General features: G+C 39.7%; 1 pseudogene; it reads left to right on the top strand.

Moving 5' to 3' along the window:
• Window positions 1-13,164: 13,164 nt before the first annotated feature.
• Window positions 13,165-14,224, top strand: LOC123281375 (transmembrane protein 256 pseudogene; annotated as a pseudogene).
• The last annotated feature ends 4,922 nt before the right edge of the window (window positions 14,225-19,146 follow it).

The following is a 19,146-nucleotide window of genomic DNA, read 5'->3' as shown; positions in this document are numbered from 1 at the left end:
AATATATATGCATAAAAATGCATTTAAAAAGATCTAGAAGAATCTACTTACAACTGATGACAGTGTCTACCTCCAGAGAGAAGATTAGGATTGGGGAGGTGGCCAAGATGGATTTTACTTAAATCTTATTGTGTCATTTATATAACTGGAATGTTGTCTTCATGTATTACTCATACATTTTTTTAAATTTATAAAATAAAAAGCACGATGAAAAGAGGGCAAAGCATTTAAACAGGTTAGGTACAAAAGGAGAAATAGAAAATGGCAAAAAAAATTCCAAAAATATTTTGAAGAAAATTTATCAAAAATTAATCATAGCTCTCTTTGGATGGTAAAGCTAAGAACAATTTATTTTTAACTTCTCTTTCTACTCCTCTGTATTTTTCTATTTTTTAAATAATGGAAATACATAGAATAAATTTTTGAAGGGCTAAGAAATGGCTGGCAAATTCCAACTAGCATGATGCCACTTTTAATTCTCACTCTGCCAAGGAGGGTACAGACCATTTGGAGTATGAGGAAATTTCTGATGAAAAATTCCCCCGGAAAAGTGATATTTGAGGTAAGTGGCACTGTCCTGATGTCATGTGACAGACCAACACACTGATATGCTGGAAACCAACTAAAACCCCCCTGATTTGTAGCATTTGCTGATTTTCAGGATATTATGGGTTGACTGTGTCCCCCAAAATATATGTTGAAGCTCTAACCCTGATACCTCAGAATGTGACCTTATTTGGAAATAAGGTCACTGTAGATGTAATTAGTTAAGATTAGGTCATACTGGAGTAGGGCAAGCACTTAATCTAATATTACTGGTGACTTAGAAGAAGAGAATAGACAGAGAGACAGAGACAGACAGGGAGAATGCCAGTGACCACAGAGGAAGAGATTGGAGTGACGTGTCTACAAGTCAAGGGACGCCAAGGATTGACAGCCACCACCAGAAGCTAGGAAGAGGCAAAGAAGAATTCTATGCAGAATCTCAGAAGGAACATAGCCCTGTTAGCATCTTGATTTCAGACTTATGAACTGTAAAAGAATACAGTACATTTATATCACTGATATTATCTTTACAACAGCAATTGGTTCCATTGTTATATTGATCAAGAAAATAATTCTACATAATAAATAACTAATAAATACATTAATAGTAGTAGTTAACTCTCAGTTGTGGTACTTTGTGCTACTTTGTTAAGGCAGACCTAGGAAATAACACGCACAGTGTAAATACTTCCATCATGGCCAATTGACATGACTTCCCTGGATGCAGAGTTGAAAAGGGTATACACAGCCAGTTCTCGTGAGCAAGTATAAACTGGCTCCAGCATATCACTGAGCAGCAGACTTCAGGCTCATCTAAGCCATAGAGAGTTCTAAGTGTGTTAGGGAAGAGTTTGACATAGGTTTGACCAAGAACTTTCAATGTAGAGTTATCATCAATGGTCATTGTCTTACACTGTATGCACTTTACCTTTTGAAATCTCCATAGTGGGTTCAAGAAGTACATTAACCTCTAACTTTCTAGATTAACAAGTGGGATCATGAATGTGAAAGTACCTGATAACCATTCAAATACCAATGACGACATGAGGAAATATAGGTCAAGTTATTCAGTGAGTAACTATGTATATTCAGACTGTTCTGGTTAGGAGTTCTAAAACGACTCAGTACTGACGTATCCTGGATCAAGAGAGACGACCACACAGACAGTGACATTGGACACACACAGTAGTGTCAGGGCACTGGCGGCTTCCTGCAGAACCTCTCTTCTTGCTCCCATCCCTCCAGTGAGGAACTGTGGCTTTGAAGTCAGTCAGACCTGAGCTCAAATTCCAGCTCTGCCACTTACAGCCTGTGTGACTTGAGAGAAACTACTCAGCTTCCACAAGCCTCAGTTTCCTTATCTATAAAATGGTGATAGTATTAGAACTTAATTCAAAGGCGATATTAATAGAACTTAACTCAAAGGGCAATGATGAGGATGAAGGTATTTAATGCAATACCTGCATATGATAACAATAAGCACTAATAAATAACAATTAAGCTATAGCACCGGCTCTCTGATCTAGGAGTTCTGAGTCAGCCCAGTTCCCAGATCCAGCTGCAGAGGCCTGTTCATCAGGTCTGCCTGTAGCGAGGGAGGTAGGGAGGTGCCGTGTATCCCAAGGTGCTCTGCTGTGTGCTGCCTTGAACTGGGGGAGTACCGGCCGCCTCTCTGTCCCGTTTGAGCCCTCCTTCCTCCCAGGGATAGCCAGGCCTGAACTCACCCATGGTTTACTCCCCCTTGACCAAAGCAAATGTGCGATGTTGAGAGGAAGCGACAAATGTGAGAGATCAAGACAGAAAACAAGAGAGCAGCATCTCTCCACAAAGTCAGTGGAGGCCTCTGTTGGGACAGGCTCTGGAAGCCATGCTTTGCCTTGCTGGGGGCAACGATAGTGCTGTAGTGCAGAGTTCCTGTGGGTGGCTGGTCACCTGATTACCTGGAAAGGGCCGAGAAGCTGATCTTACCTGATTACCGGGGAACTGCGTCAGAGATGTAATCTTTCTTGATTCTGGAGAATTGCTGAGGATCCCTTTACTTTACAGTTTAAAATGTGAAGACCAGATGATGCTAGGTGTTGGGGTGGGGTGGGTTGGGGACATGAAGATCCATTATTCTGTTGTGTCTAATTTTTTTCTTCTTCTTCTTCCCCAAAGCCCCCCAGGACATAGTTGTATATTCTAGTTGTAGGTCCTTCTGGTTGTGCTCTAATTTTACGTATACTTGAAATTCCCCATAATAAAGTCCGTAAACTAGAATAAATAAACAAAATTTTTAAAAAACAAACAAGTAATGACCAGGAATATTTCCCCCTTTTATTTCTTTTAAGAATCCTTCTACCACCTTGCCATACACATAATCATTACAACCTTTATTAAGGACTGTGTTTCCTTTGAAAGGAATACCAGGCTCTTTAAGACCAGGATACAACACACACACTTAATCTCTGGCCTGTAATCTGCCCTCTCCTGTTTCCCATCCTTCTCCCTCCAGCAGTGTGGAATGATATGCTGTTTCTTTCTTTTTTATTTTATTTTATTTTTTGCTGATTAAGATTGGCCCCTGAGCTAACATCTGTGCCCATCTTCCTCTATTTTGTATGTGGGATACCACCACAGCATGGCTTGATGAATGGTGCGTAGGTCCACACCAGGGATCTGAACCTGCAAACACCAGGCCACTGAAGCAGAGCATGCAAACTTAACCACTATGCCATCAGGCTGGCCCTGATATGCTGTTTCTTGAAGGCACTCTGTTCCTTCACCTCTCCTTGGTCTGGGCTGTTCCCACTCCCTGGACTACTTTCCTTGCCCATCCATTCCCTACTCACCCTCCAAGTCAGACCTGAAGTCCTGCCTCTTCTGCAAGGACTTCCCAACCCCTCAGGCAGATCTTCTCTGCTTACATCATACTTGGTCATTACCTCTATTAACGATATTTATCAGTTTTTATTATAGTTGTTTATACCTCTCCCCTCCAGGAGAGAGAAGCTTCTTAAACACAGAGGTGATTTTGTTTTTCTTTTTGTCTCCCCTGTACTTGGCACATAGTAGATGTTTAAATACTATTTAATGAAAATCGATAATTTATAAAGCACTTGGCAGATTACAAGTCTTTTTCATGTGCTTACTTCTACCGATTCTAGAAGTAACTCAGTTTTTACCTATTATTTGCTGTTATCGTCACCCCAGTTGTTTTGCAATTGAGGAGGCTAAGATTCACAGAGGCTCACAGAGGAAGCTAAGGACCTTGGCATAAGCCATGCAGCTGGTATACGGTCAAGCTGGGGCTACACAGCCTGGATCTACTGACAAGAAAGCTGAGAATGAGGAACAGCGTGAGAATGGAAACCTCAACAGACCATCAAGTTCGTCAGATCTTTTACTTACAGCCCTGGCAAGGCAGCTAGGAGGCTGGTATTTAGGCATCACAAGTTTTAAGATTTTAACCATGTTAGACTTCAGTTTTCTCATCTATAAAATGACAAGTCATACCAAATAAGTAATTTTCAATTATCTTATATTTCACGTCCACTAATCTTTCTAATCCATAGATTCCCAAACCTACCTGATTCCTGGTGCCCTCAGGGCAAAAGAAATATCTAACAATTCTCTTTATTCAGTAGTTAGAACTAAACGACAATAGTAGCAGTTCATTTGGTGTCCGAGAGATGTCCATGTCCCTCAGAAATGTAACCCACGGTGCCCCTGTAAGTTTGCCATGCCACCCCAGGTGCATCAGCACACAATTTGAGAATCACACTTCCAATCAAAGAAACCAAGCTCGACTCTGGTAGAAATAAAAAGTCTCCGTTTTATTTATTTATTTTTTGCTGAGGAAGATTTGACCTGAGCTAACACCTGTACCAATCTTCCTCTATTTTGTATGTGGGATGCCACCACTGCATGGCCACCTATGAGTGGTGCATAGGTCTGCGCCTGGGAATCGAACCTGTGATGCTGAAGTGGAGCAGGCTGAACTCAACAACTAGGCCACAGGGCCAGCCCCAAGGCTCCATTTTAGAGAAAGATGTTTATATCATAGTTATTTACACAAGTTTTAAAGACATGAATATTATAATGGTATTACTGTGGGTATATTGAAGACTGTAGTTTTAAAACACATATAATTCTATTAATAGTCTGAAACATGGCAAAATATTGCTAATAGTTGACTGGTATCATCATTACAGAGCACAAAATAAATTCTGGTAATATTACTAGAAATATTATAGCTCTGATTAACACATACAAAAAATCATTCTATTAGAAATTAAATTATAGTAATACTATTGACAATCACTTTTACTACTAGCATTGTAAATTCAAAGATAAAAAATAGATTCATCATAGAAAACATATGACAGTTATTGAACCTTATTGCTGAGAAGCATGTAGTTGCATCTTCCTGAACAGCATCTCAGTTCTTGGGATAAGGTTTGAAACAGCAATTGGAAGAGCAGCTTTAAGTTAAAAATGTTTTTATTTTTAGAGTTGTCATGGTATAAAAGTTATTCTCACAGAGCTAAGCTCCTGGAAATAGTCCAAATTCCGTGAACGTTTTTCATTAAGTGTTTTATGTTGCCCCATTTTAAACTCAAACAATCGTAAACTCTTTATAAGCTGTTGTAACGTTGGATCAGCTGATAAATTAATAAAATTCCCCTCTTTTAAATCCTAACCCACAAAACATTTGTTCCATTGCTAACAGGAGTGGATGGACATAGATGGGCCACCCAAAGATTCTCCTATTCCAGGATGATCTGCAAAGAGAAAACATCAATTTAATCGTGCTTCTTGTTTATCCAGGTTGATAGTTACCAAAACCAAGATGCCCAGCTGCATAGAGACTGAGCCTAAAGCAGCAGGATATGGTACATAAAAAACACAGCTACGGGAGGAAATGGGGGAGAGGCAGAACAAGAATCAGTAGCTGATAGGTGTGGTCTGTAGGATGTAGGATGTAGCTGGTGGGCTAGAGGAAGAGGATTAGAAGAAATGATGCTCATCCAAGGTCATTTTGATGGACTAGCCAAAAGGCCACAGATGGATACTCACTGTCAGGAGAATGATCAGAGCAGAAACAACATACTTGGCACAGAGATATGGGAATTGAGGAAAATTAATTTTAGCTTTAATTTTAAAATAGTTTGAATTAATTATTATTTTATTTTAATTAATTTTTAAAAGCTTTCAGTTTTTTATTGTGGTAAAATATATATAACATAAAATGTGCCATTTTAACCATTCTTAGGTGTATAGATCAGTGGCATTAAGTACTTTCACGTCATTGTACAACGTCGCCACCATCCATCTCCGGAACTTTATCATCTTCCCAGACTAAAACTCTGTACCCATTAAAGAACCACCTATTACCCTCTCCACACCAGCTCCTTGCCACTACCATTCTACTTTCTTTCTCTATGAATGTGACTATTCTAGGTACCTCATATAAGTGTAATCATGCAGTATTTGTCCTTTTGTGTCTGGCTTCTTTTTACTTACCACGATGTCCGTGTTCATCTATATTGTAGCATGTGTCAGAACTATCTTCCTTTTTAAGGCTAAATGATATTCTCTTGTATGTATATACCACATTTTGTCCATCCATTCATCTGTCAATGGCCACTTGGGTGCTTTCAGCCTTTGGCTATCGGGAATGATGCTGCTATGAACATGGATTTATAAATATCTGAGTCCTTGCTTTCAATTCCTTTAGGTATATATCCAGAAGTGGAATTGCTGGCTCATACGGTAATTCTATGTTTCTTTTATTTGAGGAACTGCCATACCATTTTTCACAGCAGCTGCACCACTTTTTTATCCCTGCCAGCAATGTATAAGTGTTCCAATTTTGCCACATCCTTGCCAACACTTGTTATTTTCTGTTTTGTTGTTGTTGCTGTTTTTATAATAGCCATCCTAATGGATGTGAAGTGGTATCTCATTATGGTTTTGATATTCATTCCCCTAATACCTAGTAATATTGAGCATCTTTTCATATGCCTCTTAGCCATTTGCATATCTTCTTTGGATAAATATTTTTCAAATCCTTTCCCATTTTTTAATTGCTTTCTGTTGTTGTTATTGAGTTGTAGGAGTTCTTCATTTATTCTAGATTTTAATCCCTTATCAGATATATGATTGACAAATAATTTCTCCCATTCCATGGGTTCCTTTTTCACTCTGATGATAGTGTCCTTTGATCCACAAAAGTTTTCAATTTTGATGAAATCCAATTTCCTACTTTTCTTTTGTTGCCTGTGCTTATGGTGTCAGACACTTTTAATTTTTAATTTAAAAAATAGAATATCTCCTCCCTCACATGTATCACTTGACCAGGTCCCTTTGTTTGCTAAGATTCTGTCAGAGGTAAATGCATTTTGAAGTGGAGAACAAGCATAATTGCATGATTGGAGTGGAAAACTAAGGTAATTATGAGTGTTCCACATGCAAACAAATGCCACCTGTTCCAGACGCCGACAGTTCAATAACTAAGCAGTGTTAGAAGTGGGGAAGCCTATGAAGGTTAGTCTGTGGTTAAAACAAAAAGCAAATACACAACAAAAGATTTTTTAAAAAATAATAATATTACACACAAGTGAGTCCACCAGGAATTGTGCTGCTATTTACAGTATTTTTAGGGGGAAAAATAAATAAATATGGTGTTAGAAAATCTAAGATATATAAATGATTTTTTCCCAAAGTCACATTGTTAAAAACAAATTACACAGTTTGATATTAGACATTTTTTGGAAGAATGTGGAAAATAAACAAACGAACAAAGAAACTCTTCATGAAAGAAAAGTCTTCTGACTTCCAGATCAGATTCAGCTAAAAATATTACTTTTACGTATGCCTCAGTCTTCACGTCAAAATTTTGATGCACCTCGAGTTTGAACACACTAATTATTGTTCCATGCTGTACGCAGGTTTATGACTCACTTATCTTTGAAAATTTTATTTACTTATTCAAGTCCATTGGTTTCCGTGAAACATTGTGTTGCTGACTCATAGTCAAAAGCTTGGCATCATTTTTTTTGCTTCAAGAAATAGCAGAGAAAATGACATTAGCATTTTAAGGTGGGTTTTATTTGCCCATATATAAACATATATGTTTGGTTAAAGAAACGTATTATTGGCCGGCCCGGTGGCCTAATGGTTAAGTTTACACTCTCTGCTTTGGTAGCCCAGGGTTCACAGCTTTGGATCCTGGGCACAGACCTACATGTCACTCATTGGGCCATGCTGTGGCAGTATCCAACACACAAAATAGAGGAAGATTGGCACAGATGTTAGCTCAGGGCCAATCTTCCTGAACAACAACAAAAAAGTATTATTCACGTGAAGATTATAGAGATCTTTTTCAATATCTACTTCATCTCGACTAGTTTTAAATTCAGATGTAGCAACTTCATGGCAATTCAACTTATTTCTATTTTATTTTATCATATTAGGTTAATCTTAAAGGACCAATAGCTTTCATTCGATTTAGACCAGAATATCACAAATCTCTAGATTGAGTAGTATAATGCCCACTATTCAAATAAAAGCAAATTATTGTAATGTAATGACGCCTCCAAATACTGAAAGCAGACCCATGGATGTTAAAGTGAGGTATAGAGACCAGTATTCCTACTTATGATTTTAGGGCAGAAATATCCCAGTTACACTGATTGCAAAGTAAAATGGAAACTATATGGTGGAGTGGGACTTGAGAATCACACAGCCTGGATTGTAATTCCAGCCCTTACACACATAAACTGCCCGACGCTGCGCAGACTATGCAGCCTCCCAGAGTTTGAATCTCCTCAGCCGTAAAGTGGAGATTAACCTCTACCTATTATGGTTGATAGGGGATAAAAGAGAACCAAAACAAATGACAGGGGCAGTGCCTGGTCCTCACAACAGGTGCCATTCAACACGTTAGTCCCCTTCCTGCTTTTTCTTTGCATTACAAAATTGGAAAAATGCAGCTATAAAAAGTCTTGGAAGAGACTGAATCGGAAACTTTTGTTATGAAAAAAGGGATTGGGAGGGTGTGAATTTTGTGGCATGAGGATTTGTTGGCGTATACTTGGGGCTTTATGCCTGCAAGATATTTGTGGAACTTTAATAGCTTCAAAAGAACAGTTTCGATGCCATCTTATTCCTCCACCACAGAACTTCCTTCTTTTTGTCTGAGACTTGAGGACAGTCCATTCACAGCTCTCAAATAATGCACTTCTCTCCTTATTGTCTGAACTATTCCAATAGTTACAAAACAGTATTTCACCAGCAAAGACCACTGCAGTTTATATGAAGATGACAAACTGAAAATTCCTCTAAGATTATGTAACGGGTTTTGAGGGGGAAGACGAAGAAAATACTTTAAGTTTAAAAATTCCATAAAATAGAATAGAAAATGATGAATACTTGTTGCATGTGTCTATCACGCTATATTATATTTATGTACACATTTGTTTCCTATTTCAGAGTGCAAGTTACTTGAGGGCAGAGACTGTGTTGTAAATTCTTTGCACCCCTGGGCCTAGTTAAGCACAGAGTACACAGTAGGTGCTCAAAAAATACTTTTAGAAGACATACTAAGAATAAATCTTGGTAGACCTCAAAATAAATATGAGTATCATCTATCGACATGGCCAGAACCACAAAATTCGATCTCCCACTGTTGAAACTTTGCGCATCTTTCAAGGCCCAGCCCAGGAGCAAAGGGCCTTCTACCCAGACACTCCCTTAATCCTTCTACAACCCCGAGAGATAATCTTCCTCATTTTTGCATTGTCGTAGCACTTTGTGCCTCTTCTTTTGGAATATTTGCCACTTTCTGCCTTATGTTATAATCTGTTCAGTGACTTAGGAATAAATTATTATTAACTCCTGCCTGTTTGTCGTTGTGTCATCCTTCAGTGTCTCACACTGCCAGGAGACAGTGGGTCCTCACCAAATGCTTTCCAAATTCACCCATATCCAACAGCTAAGCTCTGAAACAAAGGTTAAAAAAAGGCTTTAATGTAGTTTGAAAACCCTTTTGGAAATAGGTATATTCATAACAAAATGAATATGGGAAAATACTGAACTGCATATAATAGGAAGCTACTACCTGATTTGCATCTGGGCTCCATCATTTATTTGCTGCTGGACCGTGATCAAGTTTCTTAGCTTCTCCGCACCTCAGTTCCTTCATCTATAAAGTGGGGATAATAATAATACCTAACACTTAGGGTTGGAGACAACGTATGTAAAGGTCTTTGAAGAGAGCTGGACACATGCTGAGCCCTCAATAATTGTCATCTATTATTTAACAGTAGTAATGATAAGAATAGACTCAAAGAAAAAGTCCTACCTCATATTCAGTTTCTCAAAAGAATACCAGACATGGGAGACGTGGAAGGAAATGACACTGATATAGCTTTTTAAAAAAATTCCATTGTGGTAAGAACACTTAACGTGAGCTCTGCGCTGTAACAGATTTTTAAGTGCACCATACAGTATTGTTATCTATCGGCACCGTGATGCACGGCAGATCTTTAAAACTTATTCAGCTTGCATAATTGAAACTTTATGCCTGTTGATTAGCAACTCATTTACCCCTCCCTCCAGCCCCTGGTAACTACCATTTTATTCTCTGCTTCTATGAGTTTGACTATTTTAAATACCTCATATAAGTGGAATCATGCAGTATTTGTCCTTTTGTGCCTGGCTTATTTCACTTAGCCTAATGTCTTCAAGGTTCATCCACGTTGTCACACGATTTCCTTCTTTTTAATTAATTAATTTAATTAATTAATTACAGGATTTCCTTCTTTTTAAAGGCGGAATCATATACCATTGCACGGAAATACCATGTTTTCTTTACCCATTCATCTGTTGATGAGTATTTAGGTTGTTTCCACATCTTGGCAACTGTGAATAGCGCTGCAAGGAATATAGGAATGCTACTATCTCTTCAAGATCCCAATTTCAATTCTCTTGTATAAATACCCAGTAGTGGAATTTCTGGATCGTATGGTAGTTCTATTTTTAATTTTTTGAGTATTCTCCATAGTGTTTTCCATAGTGGCTGCACCATTTTATATTCCTGCCAATAGTGTACAAGGGTTCCAATTTCTCTACATCTTTGCCAACTCCTACTCTTTTCTTTTTATAATAGCCATCTTAACAGGTGTAAGGTGGTATCTCACTGTGGTTTTGACTTACATTTCCTTGATAATTAGTGATGGTGCGCATCTTTTCATATACCTGTTGGCCATTGGTATGTCTTTTTTGCAGAAATGTCTATTCAAGTCTTTAGCCCATTGTGTGATCACGTTATTCGTTTTTTTGCTATTGAGTTGGATGAGCTCTTTATATATTTTGGAAATTAACCCCTTCTGTGATATATGGTTTGCAAACATTTTTTTCCCATTCCTAGGTTGCCTTTTCCCTCTGTTATTGTTTTCTTTGATGTGCGGAAGTTTTTTAGTTTCATGGAGTCCCAGTTGTCTATTTTTGCTTTTGTTGCCTATGCTTTTGGTGTCATATCCAAGAAATCATTGCCAAGACCAATGTCATGAAGATTTTCCCCTATGTTTTCTTCTAGGAATTTTACAGATTCAGGTCAACATTTAAGTCTTTAACCCACTTTCAGTTGATTTTTGCCTATGGTGTAAGATACGGGTACAATTTCTGATATGTATTTTTACATTGCTAAATTGGCTCTTTCTCTTTGCCATTCAATTTCTGCGGCCCCCCTCTTCAACTCTACAGTTCACCTTTCTTTTTTTTCCTCCAAAATGTCTTCTCTTCTTTTTAAGATTCATCTTTGCCTAAAACAGGGCCCATTTCTCCCTGCTTTGCTGCCCACATTCCTTACTGTGCTGGATATGCATTGCTTCTGGTGCTCTCCTGCCTCACCTTCAGCCAGCACTGAGTCAAAAGGAAAATTTGCTCATGTAATATTCTGAGATTCCATCCTCAGGTAATAATTCTCCTGCTTGTAGTCATTCATATCCCTTGGTTCACAGAAACATTGAATCTAGTGCCTTCTAATTGCTGACTTAAATAATATCCCTAAGTTTTTAAAGATAATATAAAGTTTATTCTAGTAATAACCATGAGTCATCCCAGAAGGTAAGGAACTTGGGAATTCTATGAAATCATTCAAGCATATAAAGCCTATTTTCCAAGGTTCCTCATTCTTAGTTCAAAACCACAGAAATTGGAACATGATGGAATTTGGCTTTCAGCCCTTGACTTTAGACACAAGACATTATTTGCCTTATGTCTAAATAATTATGGGTTATAAATCAAGCCAACAAATTGTTAAATAATACACGGTCTAGGCTTCTACCTTGACAAATATGCCATGGCAATAACTTACAAGGCCAAGGTTGAATTTAGAATTCTTAGACTTCTTGGCATTCTGTACAGGAACATAGTGACAGAGAGAAAGCTGGACCCCAGCCCTGGGCCAATCTCCTTAGTCTTTCACCCTAGCCCTGTTCCTCACATGAGGGGCCTTGCATCCCACTGTGGACTCCCTAAGCCCCATTCAAGCTCCATCCACATATCTCACCCCCTTTAGACAGCAGTACCTTGGGCATGCTTTGGGCAAGCAGTCTGCTCTTTGAGGATGGACCCAGGGAAGAGGGCATACAGGCTCCAGGCCTTATGGACAGGGTCCTGAGTACCCCCCAGAGTGTGGTATAGAAGAGAAGGTACAAGTTCTAGGTAGGAAGGGGTGCCACCAGGGGAAGGCCAGAGAGGCACATTCTAAAGCACAGGCTCTGGGTGGGGGCCTTCTTGGCCAAGTCAACTGCACATCCCAAATGGTGCATCATGTCGTCTCAGCCCACCTTTCATTTCAGTCTCAGCAACAGTGGACGGTTCCATGAAAGCATAGGCTTTCCTTGTGCTGCCAACATCCTACCTCAAGCTCAAGATCAAGTTCAACTTTCTGCCCCAGGGCCATCTCCAACATTGTAGGAGTTTGCCACATACAAACGCAGTTCAGAAATGCCTGGAAGTTGACAGCCTCAGAGGAAGCCTCAACTCACACAGGACAGGAGTAGGTGGACAGATGCTCAAGCCTCCCATTTTTGGGGGTAGATAATTCTGGACAGCTTTCTGCGAGCTTCTTTTGAGGCTCTGGGAGAAACTAGTCCCCTGCTGACAGCAGCAACCTCAATAGCACACCCTTCTCTTGGCTATGCCACTTTCCCCGCCTCAGTCTCCCTTCCTGGAATCACTTCCCAAATAAACCACCCACACCCAAGTCCTTCCTTCAGGCTCTGCTTTTTGGGGTACACAAAAGAAGAAAGGGACAAATCCAGCAAACAGAAAGACCAGCCCCTTCCTGGTACAACCCCATCATCAGCGCAATCTCACTGGAATCCTTCATCAACATTCTTTTAACTTTTCCTAAGGTAAAAGTATTCACACACATATTATAACCTAAACTCTTATTAAAGAGGTTTTTTGGTTTTGTTTTGTTGTTTTCTTTGGGGCGGGGGGGTGGTCCCTTTGCTCTTCCCTCTATTTTAACGCCTAAATTCCTTTTACGAAGCCTCATTTTCATGGATAAAACTTCCTGAATTGACTCTGGCCTACTGGGGGGCAGGAGGCAGGAACCTGCTTATGGAAAATGCACGAGGAAGGGAAGCAGACCAGAAGCGAAAAGCTGTTACTAATTTTGACATGAAAGATGAAAATGAACAAGAGAAAGTGCAAATATTACCGAGCCCCCAAGGGACCGGTAACCCGCAAGTGGGTCCTTTTGCCCAGAGCTGCCCGCGCCAAGAGAACGAAACTGGGTTGGGAACAGCGGAGCAAAAACGTGATTCATTAATCAACGCATGATGGAGGCAGAGCTCCTGCTTTCAAACATTTTCTCCCTCAAAGAGAAGGTGTGCAGGGTTCTTACGGGATGTGAAGGGGAAGAGGTCTCCCCGTCATCTCTCAGAGCGGGGGCATTGGGCATGCGCAGATCTTCCCTTCCTGCACAGGGCGTGCTTTGCACTGTCTCTTTTTGCGCAGAGCATGCTGTCACCATCTTGGACCCTTCTGGTTTAGAGCGGCTCTGCCGTTTGGCCACATGCCTTTTTTCTGCCTTGGTTCCTAAAAGCAAGCGCAACTCGAAAAGTATTAGACATGGAAAATGTTTTAGGGACTTCCCTGGGTGACACAAATAGCCTCTTTTTACAGCCGAGCGTTGGGCTGAGGACCCATATACCAGATTTTCCTGGACAGTCCCCATTTCAAACGTTTGACATGAGATTGATAAACGCGTTCACTGGTCAGACCGCTGTCCAGATGTGAGCTTCAGAAAATAGGGTCACAGACTGTCCACAGCCGTGGCCAGGCCAGGGGCTGCTTTCCGTCACCTGGGCCCCTTATCCAGAGCTGGGGCCTTGGGCTCGGCCTGCTGCGGGGCACATGGCGCCCAGTTCCTGGACGCCTATGGGAAGGAGCTCTTTGGCAAGGCCAACAAACCGTCCTTCCACAGCCTGGCCCTAATGTTAGGGGGGTCCCGTTACAGAAAGCCCCTGTGGGTTGAGTTACTACCAGCCTCTGGAAGCACCTTATTGTGCACCAGCTTTTACTGCCAGGCTGAGTGGAGACCCAGTGCCCAGATTGTGGCCCCAGTGGAAGGAGCCTGCCACTCCTGTGCTGGCTTGCCTTGGCTCCTTGTGTTTAATTTCTGGGTAATTTTTTGAGAATTGGTGCAAGGAGAGGATCAAAAGAGAAAGGCAAATTAAAAAAAAAAGAAGAAGAAGAAGAAAAAGAAGGTCACCATGCAACAGAGGCCTGATTAGGGTCATGGGCTCTTCCCGCTCCCACCCTGATTCTGCCGTGGGGCTTCAGCCACCCTGACCTGGAGGTGAAGCTGGCCATCTACCATTTACCTCCACTCTTGAAAAACCAAAAAAGGAGGTGGGCGGCAGGGAGAGAAGGAACCTGTGCCTAATTTTCAAATTAAACTTTATCGTAGGTATGTGTATATAGGAAAAAACATAACCTGGGGAGCCATCAGTCTTAGAGCTGGAAGGAATCTTAGCCTAACCCCTCGCTTAACAGGTGAGACTCTGCCAGGGGATTATAGCCTAAGGTAATGCATTGGGCTTTTCTAGAGATTTGGGAAAATTAATCCTAAAATGAAAATGGTTGCATGTTGTTATTTAATAATGTTTTCTACAAACAAGGGGTTATTTTGCACTGTAAACCAGCGTGGAGGGAGCCTGCAAGGGGCAAGCTGATGGAGTTAATTTCATTATCTTTGCTGACCCCCAGTGGTGGAGGTAAGAAGGCACAGCCAGGAGCCGGCACTGGCATTAGTGCATCCAGGAAACAGACCTCTCCAGCCAAGAGAACAATTACCCGTCATTATAATCAATGCCACAATAGCCTTGTAGGCTTGGTCCTCCTCTCCAGAAATTAGAATCTCATCCTTGTAGTTACGAATAAGGACCTTTTATGTAAAAGCACTGGAATATCAAATTTTAACCTCCAGATACAAGGCCGTAGACAAATGAAATGTTTAAATATTCAGCAAACATTTATTTAAATGAACCTTTGGCCAGGCATTGCTCTAGGTCCTTGAGATAGAAAGGTCGATAATACAGGGCCTTTGGCTAGAGGAACTCGTGGTTCTTGCCCTGAAAGGAACGATCTTCAAATCATCGCATTCAGTGTGATGTGCACTGTAACAGACATTATAATGATCGTTTCTTTTTCATATTTAACCCCTAGACAACAGTGGTTCAACAGGATGTAAATGGAGGAGTACTCTGACATCTTCCCTCTCCTAACATCTAAACAAACCTTCCATAGCTGCCTTTCCAACTCCTTTTTCAAGATGCAAACACCTAGAGAAAGACGATGGCTTTATCAAATCCCCTCTTCCTTGCCTGAGGTCAGCCTGAGGTCACAGGATGCAACTTTCACCAGACAATTTTGCCCATCTTCCACAAACCTTTAAATCTACTCTGTGAAACACTTTGAAGACAAAACAAACAGCAACAAAACACTTTCCTATTACAGCAGCTCCCCCTTACCCATGGTTTCACTTTCCATCGTTTCGGTTACCTGCGGTCAATCGCTGCCTGAAAATAATGCTAGGTCACAATGCCTAGTCATTCGCCTCACTTCATCTGATCACATAGGCATTGTATCATCTCACATCGTCACAAGAAGGATGAGTACAGTATAATAAGATTTTGAGAGAGAGACCACATTCACATAACTTTTATTATGGTATATTATTATAATTGTTCCATTTTATTGTTAGTTATTGTTGTTAATCTCTTACTGTGCCTAATTTTCAAATTAAACTTTATCGTAGGTATGTGTGTATAGGAAAAAACATAACATATATAGGGTTTGGTACTATCTGTGGTTTCAGGCATGCACTGGGGGTCTTGGAACGTATACCCCTTTGATGAGGAGCGACTACTGTATTCACATTTTTAAAAACACCTCAACTTCATAACTTTATTATTTTTCCAATATCAGTGAAGAAGCAACAAATAGACTTTTTACACCAAGATTATTAATAGCATCAAACATCAGAGATATCAGAGAAGAAAAAAATAACTTGGTAACTATGGGGTTGTCAGAACGAAACAACAGAAAGGGCAAACTTTTAAAATATGCCAAATTACAAAATAAATGGAAAATGGTTGGAAGGATGGTAATGAAGCAAACAGAAAAAATTTAGCAAGCAGTATTGTGAAAGGAAAATAAATGTAATGACCTGAGCTTTGGGTGTCTTTGTCATGCACAATGCGGAAGGTAGAAAACAGGCAATATGCATTGATCCGAATATATTAACAAATTTCAGTAAAAAGTAACCTGAAAGCTATTTATCCATCCTTAGTACACGAACAAAAGGAATAATGCTTTAGATTTGGGTAACTTTGGTTAACAGGATGGAAGAAATTTTGAGCCATTTAAAAAGGAAACTAAATTAGGCCAAAACTTAGGATTAATTTAATTAGGATTTAATTAGTAAGTAGGGAGGAAATGTTACCTAAGTAAGTGACAGCCAAGGAATGACAGACACATTCTAAAATATCAAAAGCTAACAATGTCTTGGTTTAGACAGATATCACTGAGAAAAGACCAAAAATGATAGTTTTTACTTTTTAAGAAAATGTTAGATTTTTGGGTAAAAATGACTGAATGAAGTTGGATCACAGAATCTACCTCCTTCAATACCTAATGACATAAACTACTCAAAGAGAAACAACAAAATTCCCCTGGAGTAAGAAAACATGGAAAAGGGTATAACGTCAGGCTAGAAACTTCAGACAGAGATGATGGCTAATGAAAGAGAAAGAAAACTTTGGAAAGGCCCTGCTGGGTGTCAAACCCACTCTCATCAACAAAATCAGTCCTGAACCATTGGGCAGGACAGGTGCAGAGTCTGGGACCACAAAACCATAACGACCTCCATGAATGTTTGCTATCATCTCCAAACAAAACAAAACAACAAATTAAAATTAATTAAAACTTCAATGCTATACTGTTAAAACTCCTGCATATATTTTTAGAGGAAAATTATATTTAAAGTGAAATATGTGATCACTTTAATACGTTGATATGATAAAGAACAAGAATGTCTCCAAAAAAGAGTGTTCAGGACCTACCACGTTTTCTAGATGGCCCTGCTAAGGTGCTCCACATTGAAGAGAAGGGGACTAGGGAATAGCTTTATCTTGTGGAGTACAAAAAAATTCCTCTAAGTCAGCACTGATTTCACTTTGACTTCATTTATTTTTCTTCTGTTAAATTCAAGCAAAATATAACAACTAAAATAAAAAACTTGCTGGATGGGCTCAACAGTAGAGTGAAATGACAGAAGATAAAAGCAATGAACTTAAGGGGCTGGCCCCGTGGCCGAGTGGTTAAGTTCGCGCGCTCCGCTGCAGGCGGCCCAGTGTTTCGTTAGTTCGAATCCTGGGCGCGGACATGGCACTGCTCATCAAACCACGCTGAGGCAGCGTCCCACATGCCACAACTAGAAGAACCCACAACGAAGAATACACAACTATGTACCGGGGGGCTTTGGGGAGAAAAAGGAAAAAATAAAATCTTTAAAAAAAAAAAAAAAATGTAAAAAAAAAAAAGCAATGAACTTAAGAACAGTGAGAAGAAATTATTCAACTTGAATAACAGAGAGAAAGCAGATTTGGAAAAAAAAATAAACAAAGCCTCAGGGACCTGCGGAACATTAACTAAAGTTACAACATTTGTATCATTGGAGTCCCAGAAGGAGAGAAGAAAGAATGGGGAGCTGAAAAAGCATTTGAAGATATAATGACTGAAAACTTCCCAAATTTGATGAAAGACAGAAACCTATGGATTCATGAAAATAAATGAACCACAAATCAAAGAAATCCATGGCAAGACACTTCATATTCAAACTTCTGAAAGCTAAAGGCAAAGGAACAATCTTAAAAGCAATCAGAGAAATGATGTGTTACCTACAGAGAAACAAATAACAGCAGATTATTCATCTGAAACCCTGGAGGTCAGCAGGAAGTGGCATGACATTTTTCAAGTGCTGAAAGAAAACAATTAGTCAATCGGGAATTCTGTGTCCTGAGAAACTAACCTTCAGGAAGGAAGGGGAAATAAAAACATCCTTAGTTGAAAGAAAACTAAGACTCTGTCACTAGCAGACCTACTCTTAAAGGATGGCAAAAGAAGTTCTCCAGATAGAAAGAAAATAATAACCAAAGAAGTCTTGGAACTTTAGAAAGAAAAGAACAATGGAATGGGTAAAACTAGGGCTAAATATAATAAACTATTTTCTTCTCATGAATTTCTGAAATCGTGTTTGATAGTAGAAGCAAAAATTAGAGCAGTATCTGTGTGGTGCTCACTGTAGGCAGAGGAAATACTTGAAACAATGATATTTAACAAGTAGAGAGGGTCAAAGAGTTTTCGATACTTCACTTGATGTAGTTAAACATCAATACCAGTGGGCTGTGATAAATGATGTATGTATATTGTAATACCTACTGCAACCACTAGGAAAACTATGCAGAACAATATACTCAAAAACAGTATAAATTAAATAAGATGGAATCCTAAAAAAGGGATCAAGAATTGTGATCAATCCTAAAAAAATCCCACAAGTAGGCAAGGAAGGAGAAATGAGAAACAAACAGAAAACAAATAATAAAATGACAGGCTGAAGCTCCAACATTTCAAGAATTGCTTTAAAGATAAATGGTCTAGGGGCCAGCCCGGTGCCATAGTGGTTAAGTTCCTGTACTCTTGTTTGGTGGCCCAGGGTTCACAGGTTCAGATCCTGGGGCAGACATACGGCTGCTCATCAAGCTGTGCTGTGGCAGCATCCCACATAAAGTAGAGGAAGATTGGTACTGATGTTAGCTCAGTGACAATCTTCCTCAAGTGAAAAGAGGAAGATTGGCAACAGATGTTAGCTTGGGGCCAATCTTCCTCAAAAAAAAAAAGATAAATGGTCTGAAAACATTAATTAAAGAACAGAGATTAGCAAAACAGATTTAAGAAAAAGACAAGAAAACATGAGCCAACTACATGCTGTCTACAAGAAACTCACTTCCAACACAATGACATAGGTAGGTTGAA

Source organism: Equus asinus, chromosome 27 (assembly GCF_041296235.1).
Source record: "Equus asinus isolate D_3611 breed Donkey chromosome 27, EquAss-T2T_v2, whole genome shotgun sequence".
NCBI classification, from domain to species: domain Eukaryota; kingdom Metazoa; phylum Chordata; class Mammalia; order Perissodactyla; family Equidae; genus Equus; species Equus asinus.
The sequence above is the reverse complement of the archived record's forward strand: the minus strand, read 5'-3'. Positions and strand labels throughout refer to the sequence as shown.